Here is a 12,565-nt window from a genome sequence, read left to right as displayed (position 1 = left end):
GCTCATGGGCTGGAGTTCATGGGAGAATTGGTGTCTCTGGGGGAGAAAACGAGGGTTTCATTTCACTTTCACGTCATGTACTAAGGATCTTCTCAGCTGAGTTCTCCCAGACATCCACAGAAGTGAAACTTTTGATTGAGCCTGTAAACATGAGTCCTTCCTGTTTGGGGAGGGCTCTGGTGCTGCGGGAGGCTCAGGCAGCTGGGCTCTGCAGAGCTGGGGGCTCCCCTGCAGGCCCAAGGTGCACCCGTGAGCTGCTGAAGATATGTTCCATTTTCCTCCTCATCCCTGCCCATCTTTCCACAGGAAGCCATTGGGGTTTGCTTTGTTGCTGGGTTTGACCACTTGCCGGTAGTGTGGTTTTTGAGCCCAAGATCTTCGGGTGAATTTAATTACCTTAATTGAATGGTGCTTTCACTTCTTAGAGAAGGGGAAACAGGAAGACAGTGGAGATGGCAGGGGTTGGCTTTATCACACCCAGAAGGCTCTAACAAATTGGAATTGATTCCTCTTGCTCTTCTTTCTGGGTTGGTTTTCTGAGCCATCGACTCAGGCATGTCTGACGAGCAGTTCAGTGGAGTGAAGTGTGACAACTCCTCCCTGTCTATGCACAGCCTGGAGCCCTGCTCACAGATGGTCCTCCATCCACAGATGCACAGCACACACAGCCTCCACCACCCCACGCCACAGGGTGCCTTGCTGGTCAGTTTTGGGCCAAGCTCTCGACCTCTCTGTGCAATTCTAACAGCCCTCTTGCTTTAGAGGGGAATGTCCTTGTCTATGGTCTATGCTTTATGAGGAGAATGTCTTAGCTTGAACTAAAATATCATAGGCTAGGAGGCTTAAAATCGACATTTACTCCTCACAGTTCTGGAGGCTGGAAAGTCCAAGATCAAGGCACTGGCAGACCTGGTTTCTGGTGAGGGCCGTCTTCCTGGATTGTAAATGGACACTTGCTTGTTGTATTCTCATACAGCAGAGAGAGAGACAGTGAGTGTGCACATGTATTAGCAAGCCCTTTTGTGTCTCTTCTTATAAGGGCACTGATCCTATCACAGGGGATCCACCCTCATGACCTAATTACTTCCCATAGGCCCCATCTCCTAATACCATTCCACTGGGGTAATCTCAGTGAATTTTGGAGCACACACATTCAGCCCATAGCAGCCAACAGTGAAATGGCAAAATTTACTTCCTCAGTTGAAGTCCTTCAGGTGAGGGCAGCAGACACGTGTTGAGTGTCTGTGAAGCAGCAGGTCGACCCCTGCACCTGCCCGTGCTCACTTATTCCTTGATAACACTTGGCATGATAGGCTCCCCTCATCATCTTACAGCTGATGAAACTGAGCTGTGACTGGCTAGGTCAATCGCTGGTCCCTTGCTTAAGGCCTGGGAGTGCTGAGCAGGGCCTCACCCAGTCCTCGGCCTCTGTGCCCTGCTCTCTGGCCCCAGGTTGATGCCTCCTCAGTGTCTCCCATGTGGGGCTCGCTGTGTCTTTGTAACCCCTTTTACTTTTGGAAATCAGAAATTATAAGTTCATTTAGACTCCTAGAAGAAAGCGTAAGATCTTGTAAGCATGACTTGAAGCTTATTTATGTATTGATCCATTCAACAACTACTTATTGAACACCTGCTTCATGTCACCAGTTTTGGTGCTGGAGATATAGCCATGTGCAGGGCTGACCCGGGCCCTCTCCTCACGTAACTGGATGGATCCTGGGAAGTTACTGCTTTGTAAAAGCACAATTACCTCTGATTGCCTTAGATTGGCTTCCACTGGGCAGTGCCTCTTATGTGTGTAAAGCAGAGATTTGATATGCATAAGGGTCATTGTGCATCCAATCTGGCCATTTTGGCTCCACTAGCCTGATATTTGGCACATGGGAGAGGGGTGTCAGCCTGCAGCCTGGCCTGGCTTGACTGGACCCAAACTCAGGTTATAGACTGGGAAAGCCAAAGGCTCTCAAACTGACTCTGAGGCCACTGTGCCCTGGGAGAGAACAAGTTTGGCTTTGGCCAGCTCCAGGAACATGATGTGGTTGGGTGCCATGATGGCAGTGTTGGCCTGGTGGGAGTCTGAATCTTCTACAACCATATTACATGTGCAGGAGCCTCTAAATCTTGTAGCAGGTAGAAGTCCAGGATGCCCCAGGGGTTGTGGTTGAAGAAACCACCTTGCCTGGGCTTGTCAAACCCACAGAACTGGATGTGAGCAGGGGGTACCAGGGGCTGCTGCCCTCTGGGGAGACACTGGAGGAGTGATGCTTTCTCTGTGAGCTCAGCCCAGCCTGAAGCTGACTTCTGGCCTGGGTAGCCAGTCTGCCATGTCTGGATGGGTCATTCCGCAGAAGCTTCCAAGTGCTGCTCAGACCCAGGGCTGTGCCTACAGTTGAGGCCAGGGAACAAGGCACAGGGAAGGCCGGGCTTGGTCTAACCCAGGACATGAGGGTGACCAATACCTGGCATCACAGACCCAGGGAGGGACCCTTATGGCAGGAGAAATGAGAAGTCACAGGAGAAAAGAAGAGAGGAGGAGAATGGGGCTGGGTTCAAGCAGTCTCCCACAAACCTGTCCCCTCCTGGTTCCTGTTCCCTGATGACCAGGGCAGGCCAAGCGATGTTTAATAACCAGCTCTCTGGGGCAAAAAGCACTGGATTTGTAGCACTGGCTAATTTCTTGCTGCCTCCCTGATATCCCAGGCAGAGTTGGGACGAGGTGTGCTCAGTGGGCCTTGCAGGGTGCAGGGGGCTCTGGTGCACCTCTGCATCCCAGCAGGCTCTGGAGCTCGCACTGCTTAAACTTGGGTAGAGTCTCACTCCACAAAGGCTAACCTGCGAGCTGTCAGCAGCACCTCTTTGCACAGTTTCTGACCGCTTCTGGAGGTGGAGCATTATGGAGGATCACTCCTTGGAACTCCTGGTGGCCAGATGGGCTGGACTCAGCCAGACACCATCTCTGGACAGTCCCTTCCACTAGGAAGGAGCTCAGGCCTGGCACTGCCAGCTGCTCCACGACACTCTCTCAGGTGTTCTCTGCAGACCTCAAGGGGCCCAGCCTCAGCAGCCAGATGCTCCCTAAGCAAAGAGCCCTTGGCTTCTCCTCGTGAGCTCAGAGGTGCCCTTGGCTTCTCCTGGCGAGCTCAGAGGTGCCCTTGGCGTCTCCTTGTGAGCTCAGAGGTGCTTTATAGGAGCAGCCATGCTGGCATCACAGGTAAAAGTAGGAGCAGGAAAGATCTGGAAGGGAGAGCATGTGATCCCAAACAACTCTGTTCACCCTGTCTTCCTCTCCCAGGGTTGGGTGAGTGCCAGTCCTGCTCCACTGCCCAGGAGGGGAGTTGCCTGAGAGGCAGAGATTTTGGGAGAAAGCAGGGTCAGCCTGACAGCCATGGTTCTGCTGCTCATCCTTCCTACCCTTGCACCTCCTTGTTGCACCCAACCCAAACTGCAGGGCCACCCCCACTGCCAGGCCAGCTGCTGGAGAAGGGACACATGGCTCCTTCAGGAGCTCTGGGGCCATGTGAATGGTGGGTCCCCCTGGGATCTGGGCACAGGTCCTCGTGCTGCTCTGTGCCCTTTAGCCATGGTTGCTGAGTACAACCGTGCTTGAGGGACATGGCATGTGAGAGCCTTTCTCATCTGCAAGTAAGTGGACCCCACGCCATGCACCTGGTACAGGTGCTCCCAATAGACTTTCTAAGTCCCCACATCACTGGCACTGCCCAAGTCTCTGGCCAAAATCACCCCTGGCTGAGAACTGCTGTTAGAGAATCAGGGAGGGAGCACTAGCCCAGCACCAGGCTCTTCCTGCCTTCACTCATTCATGTATTCACTTGCTCTTCCCCTCCACATTTCCTAGGAACATCTTGCCCTGGATTCTGGAAATGGCAGGACCTGACATGAGAGTCATCAAATAGGCAGTACCAGCAGTGCGAAGAGCGGAGACCCAGCTCTAAAGTGCTGTTGTCATGGGTGTCACTTAACTGCTACACCTGGAAAAAAGGGATAATAAAAATCAGCCCGGCTGTGCCCGCCCCTGGGACTGCCCACTCCCAAGGTTGCTCCCCGTGCTGGACACAGGAATTTTCATGGAATCGGTCCCTGTGGCAGGCACTGCTTGAGAGTCTCTCGATGCTGGAGTCAGCCAAACCACCAGGTCCTGGATCCCCACCACAGCAGGGAGGACGCCTGGACTAGAAGGAGGTTCAGAAAGCCCTGACCATTGCAGCCCCGTGCCTCACCTGCCAGGTCGACAGGGAGCGAGTGAATGGCATACACATCCTCCTCTCCGTGTCTCCACAGAGCAGAGGTTTCTCCTCTACATGTAGTAAGAAATGCATTTACATCATGGCACAGAACATGCTTGGAGACATATGTATCATGGAAAACCAGACAAAGCAAAGCTTACCCTTCTTATATGTACTGCTCCATCCTAATCTAATCTATTCGTTCATTTAAAAAACCTCTTCACAACTTAGTGATTTCAGGACTCAGTAATGACTTATGATCTATAGTGATTTAAAAAAAACTCTCTGAGACCAGAAATTTTAGGCATCCCTAATTATGCCCAACTTACGGGTGCCCTGTTTCTGGTAATGCTAGATTTTCATCTGGATGGAGAATTGGAGACCCAAGGCCCAAACACAGTGACTGATCAGATTCACTTGGGGAGGGGAGGAGACCCCACCCCCTGGTGGCAGGTTCATGGGCTGGGCCTTGCCTTACTGCTCTAGCTTATGTTTCCAGTCTCCACACAGTGCCTATGCCTAGCATGGGGCCTTTTATTTGCTAAACAAGTGAGTGAATGAGTAGGTGAGAGAAATTTCTCTTATCCACTGAGTGGGTAATGAGCACCTGGTATAAAGGTACTTTATAACCTAGTATTATTAATATTTATTATTTAATTAGTATTCACAACAGCCTCATTACACAGGAGTTACTCTTGTTCTTTACAGAGGAGAAACGTGTGTAGCACAGAATTTAATACCTGGTGGTGTGGGGCTGGAACCTAGGGCTGCCAGAGAAAGGGACCACTTGGTCCCTTTCACCTGTCTCTAGAGAGCCTCCTCTAGCAGCTTCTAGAATGCCAGCTACAGGTTAAAAGTCTCTGCTCAGCACCACACTGTGCCTTTGGGGACCCACCTGCCCCTGGCTACCTTGCAGCCTCCATGCTCCTGGTTCTTACCCACAGGTCTCCTTAGAGCTCATCTTGAGACCTATGGCCATAAGATGTCCTTCTATTCCCCATACCCCATGACACCTGGGATTCCATAGCATGGGGTGCAAAGAACTTGAAACCCTGCCCTGGCCCTTACTTACTGGGGCACATAACTCTCCAGTTAAGAGCTTCAGAATCAGACAGCTTTAGGACTTGCCACTTAACTTGTGTGAGCCTCAGTCTCACTTTGGTGACCTTGGGGCAAATGGAAAGGCAGACCCAGCAGCTTGATGCTTGTGGAAACCCCTTATGGATCAGGAAGTGGGTGGTGAAGGGACAACTGTAACCTATGACCAGATTCCACCTTGGAGAGCCTTGTCTAGACAGAAGCCCACTTGAGGGCTCCTGGAGGAAGAGACATTTGTTTTTGCTGGGATGGGGGTATCCCCTCAGAAACCATCCTTTCTCCAGCCCCTGGGAAGGGAGCCAGGCACTAAGGGGAGGGGAACCCCCTGAAAGCAGCCCTGGAGGGTGCCAGCCTTGGCAGAGAGAGGAGGTTCAGGCAGGACTCCTGAGAACTACGGGAGGGCAGGGTTTCTACAGAGTCCATCGCATCGTCTATAGACCAGGTTCTCCATATGTAAACTGGTGCCATGAGGTTGCGTGACACAGGCAGAGAAGCAGAGCTGGAAGAGCTGTCACCAAATGTTAGCCCCCTGGCAGTCCCAGGCACCCATCCTGTTGATGGTGCTCCTGCGACCTGTCCCTCACTCTGTATCTATGGCCTCACTCAGTGGGCGCAACAACTGGCAAATTGAATAGGGCTGACGGAAAAGGAATTTTAGGTGGAGAAATTGAAGGTCAGAGAGGTTAAGGAACTCACTTAAGGTCACACAGCCAGAGAGCAACAGAGCCAGGATTCAGGGCCAGGTCTCTCCAGAATGCAGAGAGTCAAGAGATGAGATGGTCTTCTATCTGCCACAGGTTTGTGCAGGGCGAGGAGTGGGTAGCAACCCCTCTCCTAGCAAATTCTCAGTTATCTCTCTCTGCACCTGGTCCCGCCAGGGAGCATTTGCTTTAGTAAAGCTAGAGGAGGCATCTGTAGGACCTGGCTCTCCTGCAGAGGTCATCTTCCCTGGCCTGGAAGCCACAAAGCTGTGTGCATCTGGGATAAGGAGAAGGGGACCGCACACAGAGCACCCCTGGGAATTCCTAAGCCTCCCACATAGGTCTGAAGCTGTGCCTGGCCTTCTCCTGTCTCTGCTGGAGGCTGGAAAGTAGCTGGTAGATGACTGCTGTCCTTTCTCCAACCAGCACAGCAGGGGTGAGGCGGCTCAGCCAGGGGAAGGAAAGGGGAGAACAGGCTCCTGCAGTGCAGTGTAAGGAGCTGACCAGCACCCAACTGCTTCATGGAACTCCTCATGGCAAGGAAAGCCATTCAGATGTGGCCAGCCTGGTTCTCCTTTTCAAATTTAAAGCTGAAAGATGCTCCTTTAACAACCATGTTTATTTCAACCTATGGCTGTGTTGATGTGAAAAACTTGGCTCCTTGGAGCATCTCCTGTTGTGTCTGAGAACAGTGCCAGCCCCTTGCCCCCCTTTCCCTTCTTAAGGAAGCATCCTCACGCTTTTCAGAATGCCCTGGGGGCTGGCTTAACAGTGCTTGATCCCGCTCAGGACTCAGGAGATCTGCTGGCCCTGAGACCGCACCTGGAGAAAGCTGATCTGGGTCTTGAGTGATGGGAGGTTGCCCCTGCTTCAGGGAGGATGTACTAACAAGTCATAGTCTCTTGGGCCACTCGGGTCTGATGCTTGTCAGTGGCTGTGGTTTGTGCCATGTCTGCCCTTGTCCTGAGCCTGGTTCAGAGGTGGGAATATCATTTTCCCACTCAGGCTTGACCTCCCCCCCACCCCATGTGCTGAAGGTGCTCAGATCCATGACCTCTTCCGCACAAGAGGGGAGGTGGTCACCATGTGTGGTCACTATGGGGTTGGGGTCAGTCCTGTATGGTGCCAGCTGCTCTCCCACTGAGTTGTGAGCATGAACCAGCTGAACTCTGAGGCACAGGACTTTCTCCTTGGTGACTCTGGAAGGTATAGGCCCAAGCTGGAGTTTAAGTGGGAAGAAAAAAATCTCTAAATAGGACAGTGGAGTGAGGAGAGCAGTTCTTGTATTTCTACCACGTGCTGGGAACTTTTCATACATTTGCTCAGTTAATGCTTACAGGACTAATGTGGGAGCTGTTATTATTCCCATTTTACAGAGGAGAAAGCTGAGGTCCAGGGGGCTTGCTGAGAAGTGTCAGGGCTGACCTATGAACCCAGATTTGCCTGTCCTGTTGCCCCTTCCGAGCCATAGGCTTCCAAGCGCAGTGTGGAATCCCTGCAGCACCCTGGGCAACTTCCCAAAGTCCTGAGGAGCTGGGGTGAAGCCTGTGCACCTCTCTAGGCATACTCAGCTTTCCTAAGGGAGGTTTTGATTCTAGTGATGGGATAGCCTCCTTTCTAGAGAATCTATTGGGAGCTCTGGGTATCAGGAGGCAGTGAGTACAAGACATGGGAGTTGCATTCAGATCACAAGCCCCTCATTCACTGTGCATCTTTGGGCAAGTTACTTAACCTCTTCAAGCCTCGGCGCCTGCCTCCGTGAGGGGGCTCACAAGACCTACCGTGCTGGATGGTTGAGAATGAGACCAGATACTCCAAAACTTTGCACACGGGAGGTCTGCAGCCAATGATTTCCACAGGGGAAATGGTGGGCAAACTGAGGGCAAGAAATGGCTTGCATCTAGTGGTTGTATCCCAGGGGGCCTGAGCTCTCACCCCTTGACCTCTGCAGTCTTCGGCTGATCTGCCTCTGAGGGTGGCAGACACAGCCAGGTGAGAGGATGAGCTGGTGGTGCTACTGTGGCCTGGCAACCCGGGACAGGGCAAGCCAAGGGGCAGCTCCAATGTGACCTGGCATGACCTGGCCCTCACAGGCAGGCTCAGTGGTGCCAGATCTGGAACCAACCTCCTGACACAGTGGGGAGTAGGGAGAGAGCCTCAGAAACTCCTTCAGAGGCTTCCCAAGCAAATTGGAGAGCCTCCCCTTCCCCCTGCCCTCCTCAAGCTTCAGGTGAAGGCTTTGAGGTGGGAGATATCCCAGATGAAATCCTTCCCTCCAGCCATTCTTGCAGGCCCTCAGCAGCTCAAGCCCAACTGGGAAGGGGGTTAGTAGTGAAAGAAGGGACTAACTGAGGCAAGGGAAGACAGCCCAGAGTGGTGTGGGCCAAAGGAGCCCCTGGGATTGGCCAAGCAGAGAATGGAGGATGCAAGGAAGGCCTGCCCATCTGCCATGTGTCATGGCCCAGAAGAACGTCCCTTTCCCCTTCATCTAAGACAGGGAGGTCCCTAAGTCTGGAGAGGAAGCTATTCATGGTTGATTGGTTGTTGGGATTTTCTTTCTGTCGGACTTTCCCCAGGCTGTCTGACCTGGGCTCAGAAGGGAATGCACTTTGCACTGAGCTGGCTTCAGTCTTTCCCCTGAGAACCCAGGTCAGCTGAGTTCTGCTCTTGCCTCCCCTTGACTTTAGGAGGCTGTGGATTAATCACACTGTATTCTTCCCACAGGCAGCCCCTTCCAGGGAATGTTCCAGAGTGATACCAATGACTTAAATTGGGGGTGACACATCTGAACATCAGCATGTGCTCTACATGCTCCATGTTTGGGTCTTGATAGGCCTCCACTGATCCCTTGTCCTTCCCGCTCTGTCCCATCCACTAACTCATGCCATGCAACCCTTGGAAACCAAGTAGAAACGAAGGGGTGTCTGAGATTTTTCCAATTAACTAAATGAAGCATATGATTGAGATAAAGACTATGGACTGGCTGGATTTTGTGAAATGAGGTTTAAACTCTCAAATGGAAATAAAACCAAAATCCACTCCAGCCTTGATGGGCCCTGTTGGGGAGCAGCAGCCCTGTGTGCCCCTGTAGCATGGCCTTCTCTCGAAGCCATTTGCTTCCCTCCAGTAACCCAGGGCATATGGAGTAAAATCCCAAGAGCCAATGAGGAAGACGGCCCAGTCCTGGTGCCACCAGCAGGCTTGGGTTCTTGAGATTTCTGGCAGAGACTGGAGGAATAGGGCTATTTCAAGACATGAGTCCTCCCCTCTTCAGTAAGGGTCTCCAGGGCTTCCTTAGGGTCAGGAAAAGAGAAAGACACTTACTTCTGTCCTGGCAAAAAGAAATCAAGGTGGGAGGATGCAAGGCCATCTCTGGCCTTCCTGTCTACTCTCAACAGCTTTCTCTCCCCAGGTTCCAGGAGACCTAAGCCCCTCTGCTCCAGGACACAGCATTCTACCAGCCCCCTTCTTACCCACCGCACACAGTTGTTCCCTTCCCAGTGAGCTTCTGGTCATCCAAGAGCAGACAAACTTGTTCCCAGAGACCCAGGGGCAGATGTGTGTTGGACTTGGGTCACCCGGGGAAGGCTATTTATAAATCACCCCGATAAGCACAATCTGCCCTGCTCGGCCCAGGCCACATGGACACGCTGTGTGTCTGGTGATTCTACTGCTAAACTAACCCTCCCAGCACCGTGACAGCAAACTGGACATTTCCTGTATCAGCCAGGCCTAAAAAGTGGGCCCTGGAAGGTGCAGGAGGCTCAGGAGCCAGCCAGCCACTGGTCCTGAAGGGTCTGGCTTACAAACTATTCTAACAGCAAGAACTTTCACTGCTTTTTTTTTTTTTTTTTTTTTTTTTTTTGTATTAAATTGACCCATCTCAAGATGTGTTCTTGTAACACAGTGGTCAGCAAACTTTTTCTGTAAAGGGCCACATTGTAAGCGTTTTCAATTTTGCAGGCCATATGGTCTCTGCTGATACAGTGTAGAAGCAGCCTTAGATAATATGCAAATGAATGAGCGTGGCTGTGTGCCAATAAAACTTTATTTACAAAACCAGGTGCTCAGACCACAGACCAGAGTTACCAGCCACTACTGCAAAAGGAACTCAAATGCTGGAAAACAGGACCTCATTTACTACACACATCTGTTTAATCTGCTCCCCAGGTTCCTATACTTATGGAGCTATCCGAAAGGCCTACACAATGATTCTTCTTAAGGCTATCTAGCTTTCCACACACATTGACCACTGCCGTTCTCAATGTTCAATTCTTCTCCACCAGAAAATAAAAGAGGTAATTTTAGACTCAGTCAAGCATACCCTGTGGGAGTCTGGTGGGGGCCCTCCCAGGGTGTGTAAGAACAGGCAGCCTGTGGCGGGCTTTGTTTTGGGGACACACATGCTCGCAGAGCCCACAGGCCAGAACGTCTCAGTCACCAGTTTTTCTCTTTGTTACAGCTGGTGTGACCCTGCCTGGCCCAGCGCTGGGGGAGCTAAGAAAGCCAGCCTCCCTCAGCCCTGAATGCTGAAAACCTGGGACCATGGGGTGCCCCCCATTTGACAGCACAGTGGCCTGGGCACATCTGTTCACTCACTCAGCCATGTGGGAGCAGAGATCCCTGACAGATGACACCTAAGGACAAAGTCACACATGTACACGGTTCCGGGTACGTGGTCCCCGAGGCCCATCCAGCACACCAAGAACCTCAGCCCCAACACCAATGGGCTCCCAGCACACACATACCACCCTGCACAGCACCCTGGCACCGAACTACTTCCCCAGCACAGCATCGGCCCAGGGGGAACATCCCTTCCGCCATGAGCTTGAGCCTCCCTGCCCACGCTAAGGAGCCAGACAAGCGTCTGGGCTGTACCTTCCGCTCTCTGCGTGTCCAGCTGCTCAGGCCTCCTCGGGAATGGGAGAGAACCCCGGCTCTGCCCAGCAGCCAAGACTTCTTTCCTCTTTATCCAGGCCGCCCAAAGGTGATAGGAGAGTGGATTCAGGACCCAAGCCTCCTCTAGCTCACAAACCTACCCACCTGAGGAAGATCAGTGACCAGAAGCCGGCCAGACACGGGAAGTCCGCGAAGCTTACCTAAATAGAGACCCAGCCGGGGGAAACCAAATGGTGTTCTTGGTGGGGAAGAGGCAAACAGTCCGCACTGCAACACCCGCGTGGTGTCAAGTAACAGTCAGATTAAACAAACAGCCTCAGCTGCTATTTTTACTTCCAAATCAGCCACGAGTAACAGATCACTTGGGGAGTGAGAAATTGCTTGCCGCTTAGCCGGACCCTAACCACGATTCCAACTTCAATCCAGAATGATTGCTAAAGCTATTCCAGCACCTAGAGTCAAGTAAAAATATCCCGAGGTGGGAAGGAAAACATTTGTTTAGGGAAACATTAAAAACAGGAGAGTGTGTGCCTTGGAGCCAGAGCCCGGAGCCCTGCTGATGTCCCGGGGCAGAAATAGCCCGTTTCATCATCGGCTCTGGACGACCGCCGCCCGCATTCCTCGAGTAAGGAGCCGTCCTCTGCTGTGCTTTTGGAGCAGAATAATATGCAGCTAGGGGAAGGCCAGGCTGGGTCTCAGGGTGAGAGTTACAGAAGGATATGAAATAATCGGGGAAGAGGCAAGGTAAGTGTCCACTTGGCGAGCTTGGCTACAGCAAGCCCAGTTGTTTGCAAAGTCCAAGCACCAGTGGACAAGTCCCGTTCTGCCAGGCTCTCCTCTCCACCTCTGGGAAGGGCTGGCCTCCCTTCAACCCTGAGGTGGGCTCATGCCTGTCTTCCCAATGGCTGCTTTCTGTCTCAGGCTGGGGTCACCTGCTCCCCAAACTGCCCGCAGATCCCCCAACTTTTTCCACTGGTTTTTCCTTGGCTTGTGCCATGCCAGCTCCCCGAGTGCCTTCCTTACTCTCCCAAGCTGGCCCTAGGATAGTCTGCTTGCTACCAGGATTTAATGCAAGAGTGGTTTTTTTCCCCCCTTTCTCTCCAAGGTTCTTTTTTATGCTTCCCTGACTGTGGCCTGAGAAAGCGGAGATGACTGGCCCCCGCTGGGTGTCCTGCTCTGTGCAGCCCTCAAAGCCTCTGCAAGTTTGCAGTGCGCTGTGTCTTTGGGTCTATTTGCAGACCGTCCCTTCTGCCCCTGTGGGCTCTTCAAGGGCAGCAACCTGTGTCCCAGCCCCAAGCTGGGGCCTGGCACCACCTCCAGCCTTGAACCGGCTGACAGCCAGGGCCACAGGGACCCAGGTCTATGTACTTTTGTCTAAACCAAGTCACAAAGAACAGCTCCTCCTTGCCCTGCAGACTAAGGTGTGAGATTCCAACCAGCAGGAGCATTCAGACCCGCCTCCTCCTGGGAGCCTCAAGACTTGCCTTTTGCCCTGAGAGCTTCAGAACCTCGCGGTGGGGATGATTACTTGCTGCTCCGCACTCAGAGATGCTTTGAGGGAGGCCCAAAGTGAACCCCTCAATTTTACCCACCCACCTCCCTACCTCCCCATTTGCCAAACAA

The 12,565-nt window shown here is 52.5% G+C and overlaps 1 protein-coding gene across 1 annotated transcript in view; it reads right to left on the bottom strand.

Moving 5' to 3' along the window:
- The window catches only part of C8H10orf71 (chromosome 8 C10orf71 homolog), a 28,307-nt gene extending 17,101 nt beyond the window's left edge, over nucleotides 1–11,206 (bottom strand). Inside the window, exon 1 of the mRNA XM_003809032.5 lies at nucleotides 11,143–11,206. The gene's annotated coding sequence lies outside the window, so the exon portion shown is untranslated. The remainder of the gene's footprint in view (nucleotides 1–11,142) is intronic.
- Nucleotides 11,207–12,565: the final 1,359 nt, after the last annotated feature.

The sequence above is a fragment of the Pan paniscus genome, chromosome 8 (assembly GCF_029289425.2).
Source record: "Pan paniscus chromosome 8, NHGRI_mPanPan1-v2.0_pri, whole genome shotgun sequence".
Taxonomy (NCBI): domain Eukaryota; kingdom Metazoa; phylum Chordata; class Mammalia; order Primates; family Hominidae; genus Pan; species Pan paniscus.
Note: the sequence above shows the minus strand (reverse complement) of the source record. Positions and strands in the feature narration are given on the sequence as shown.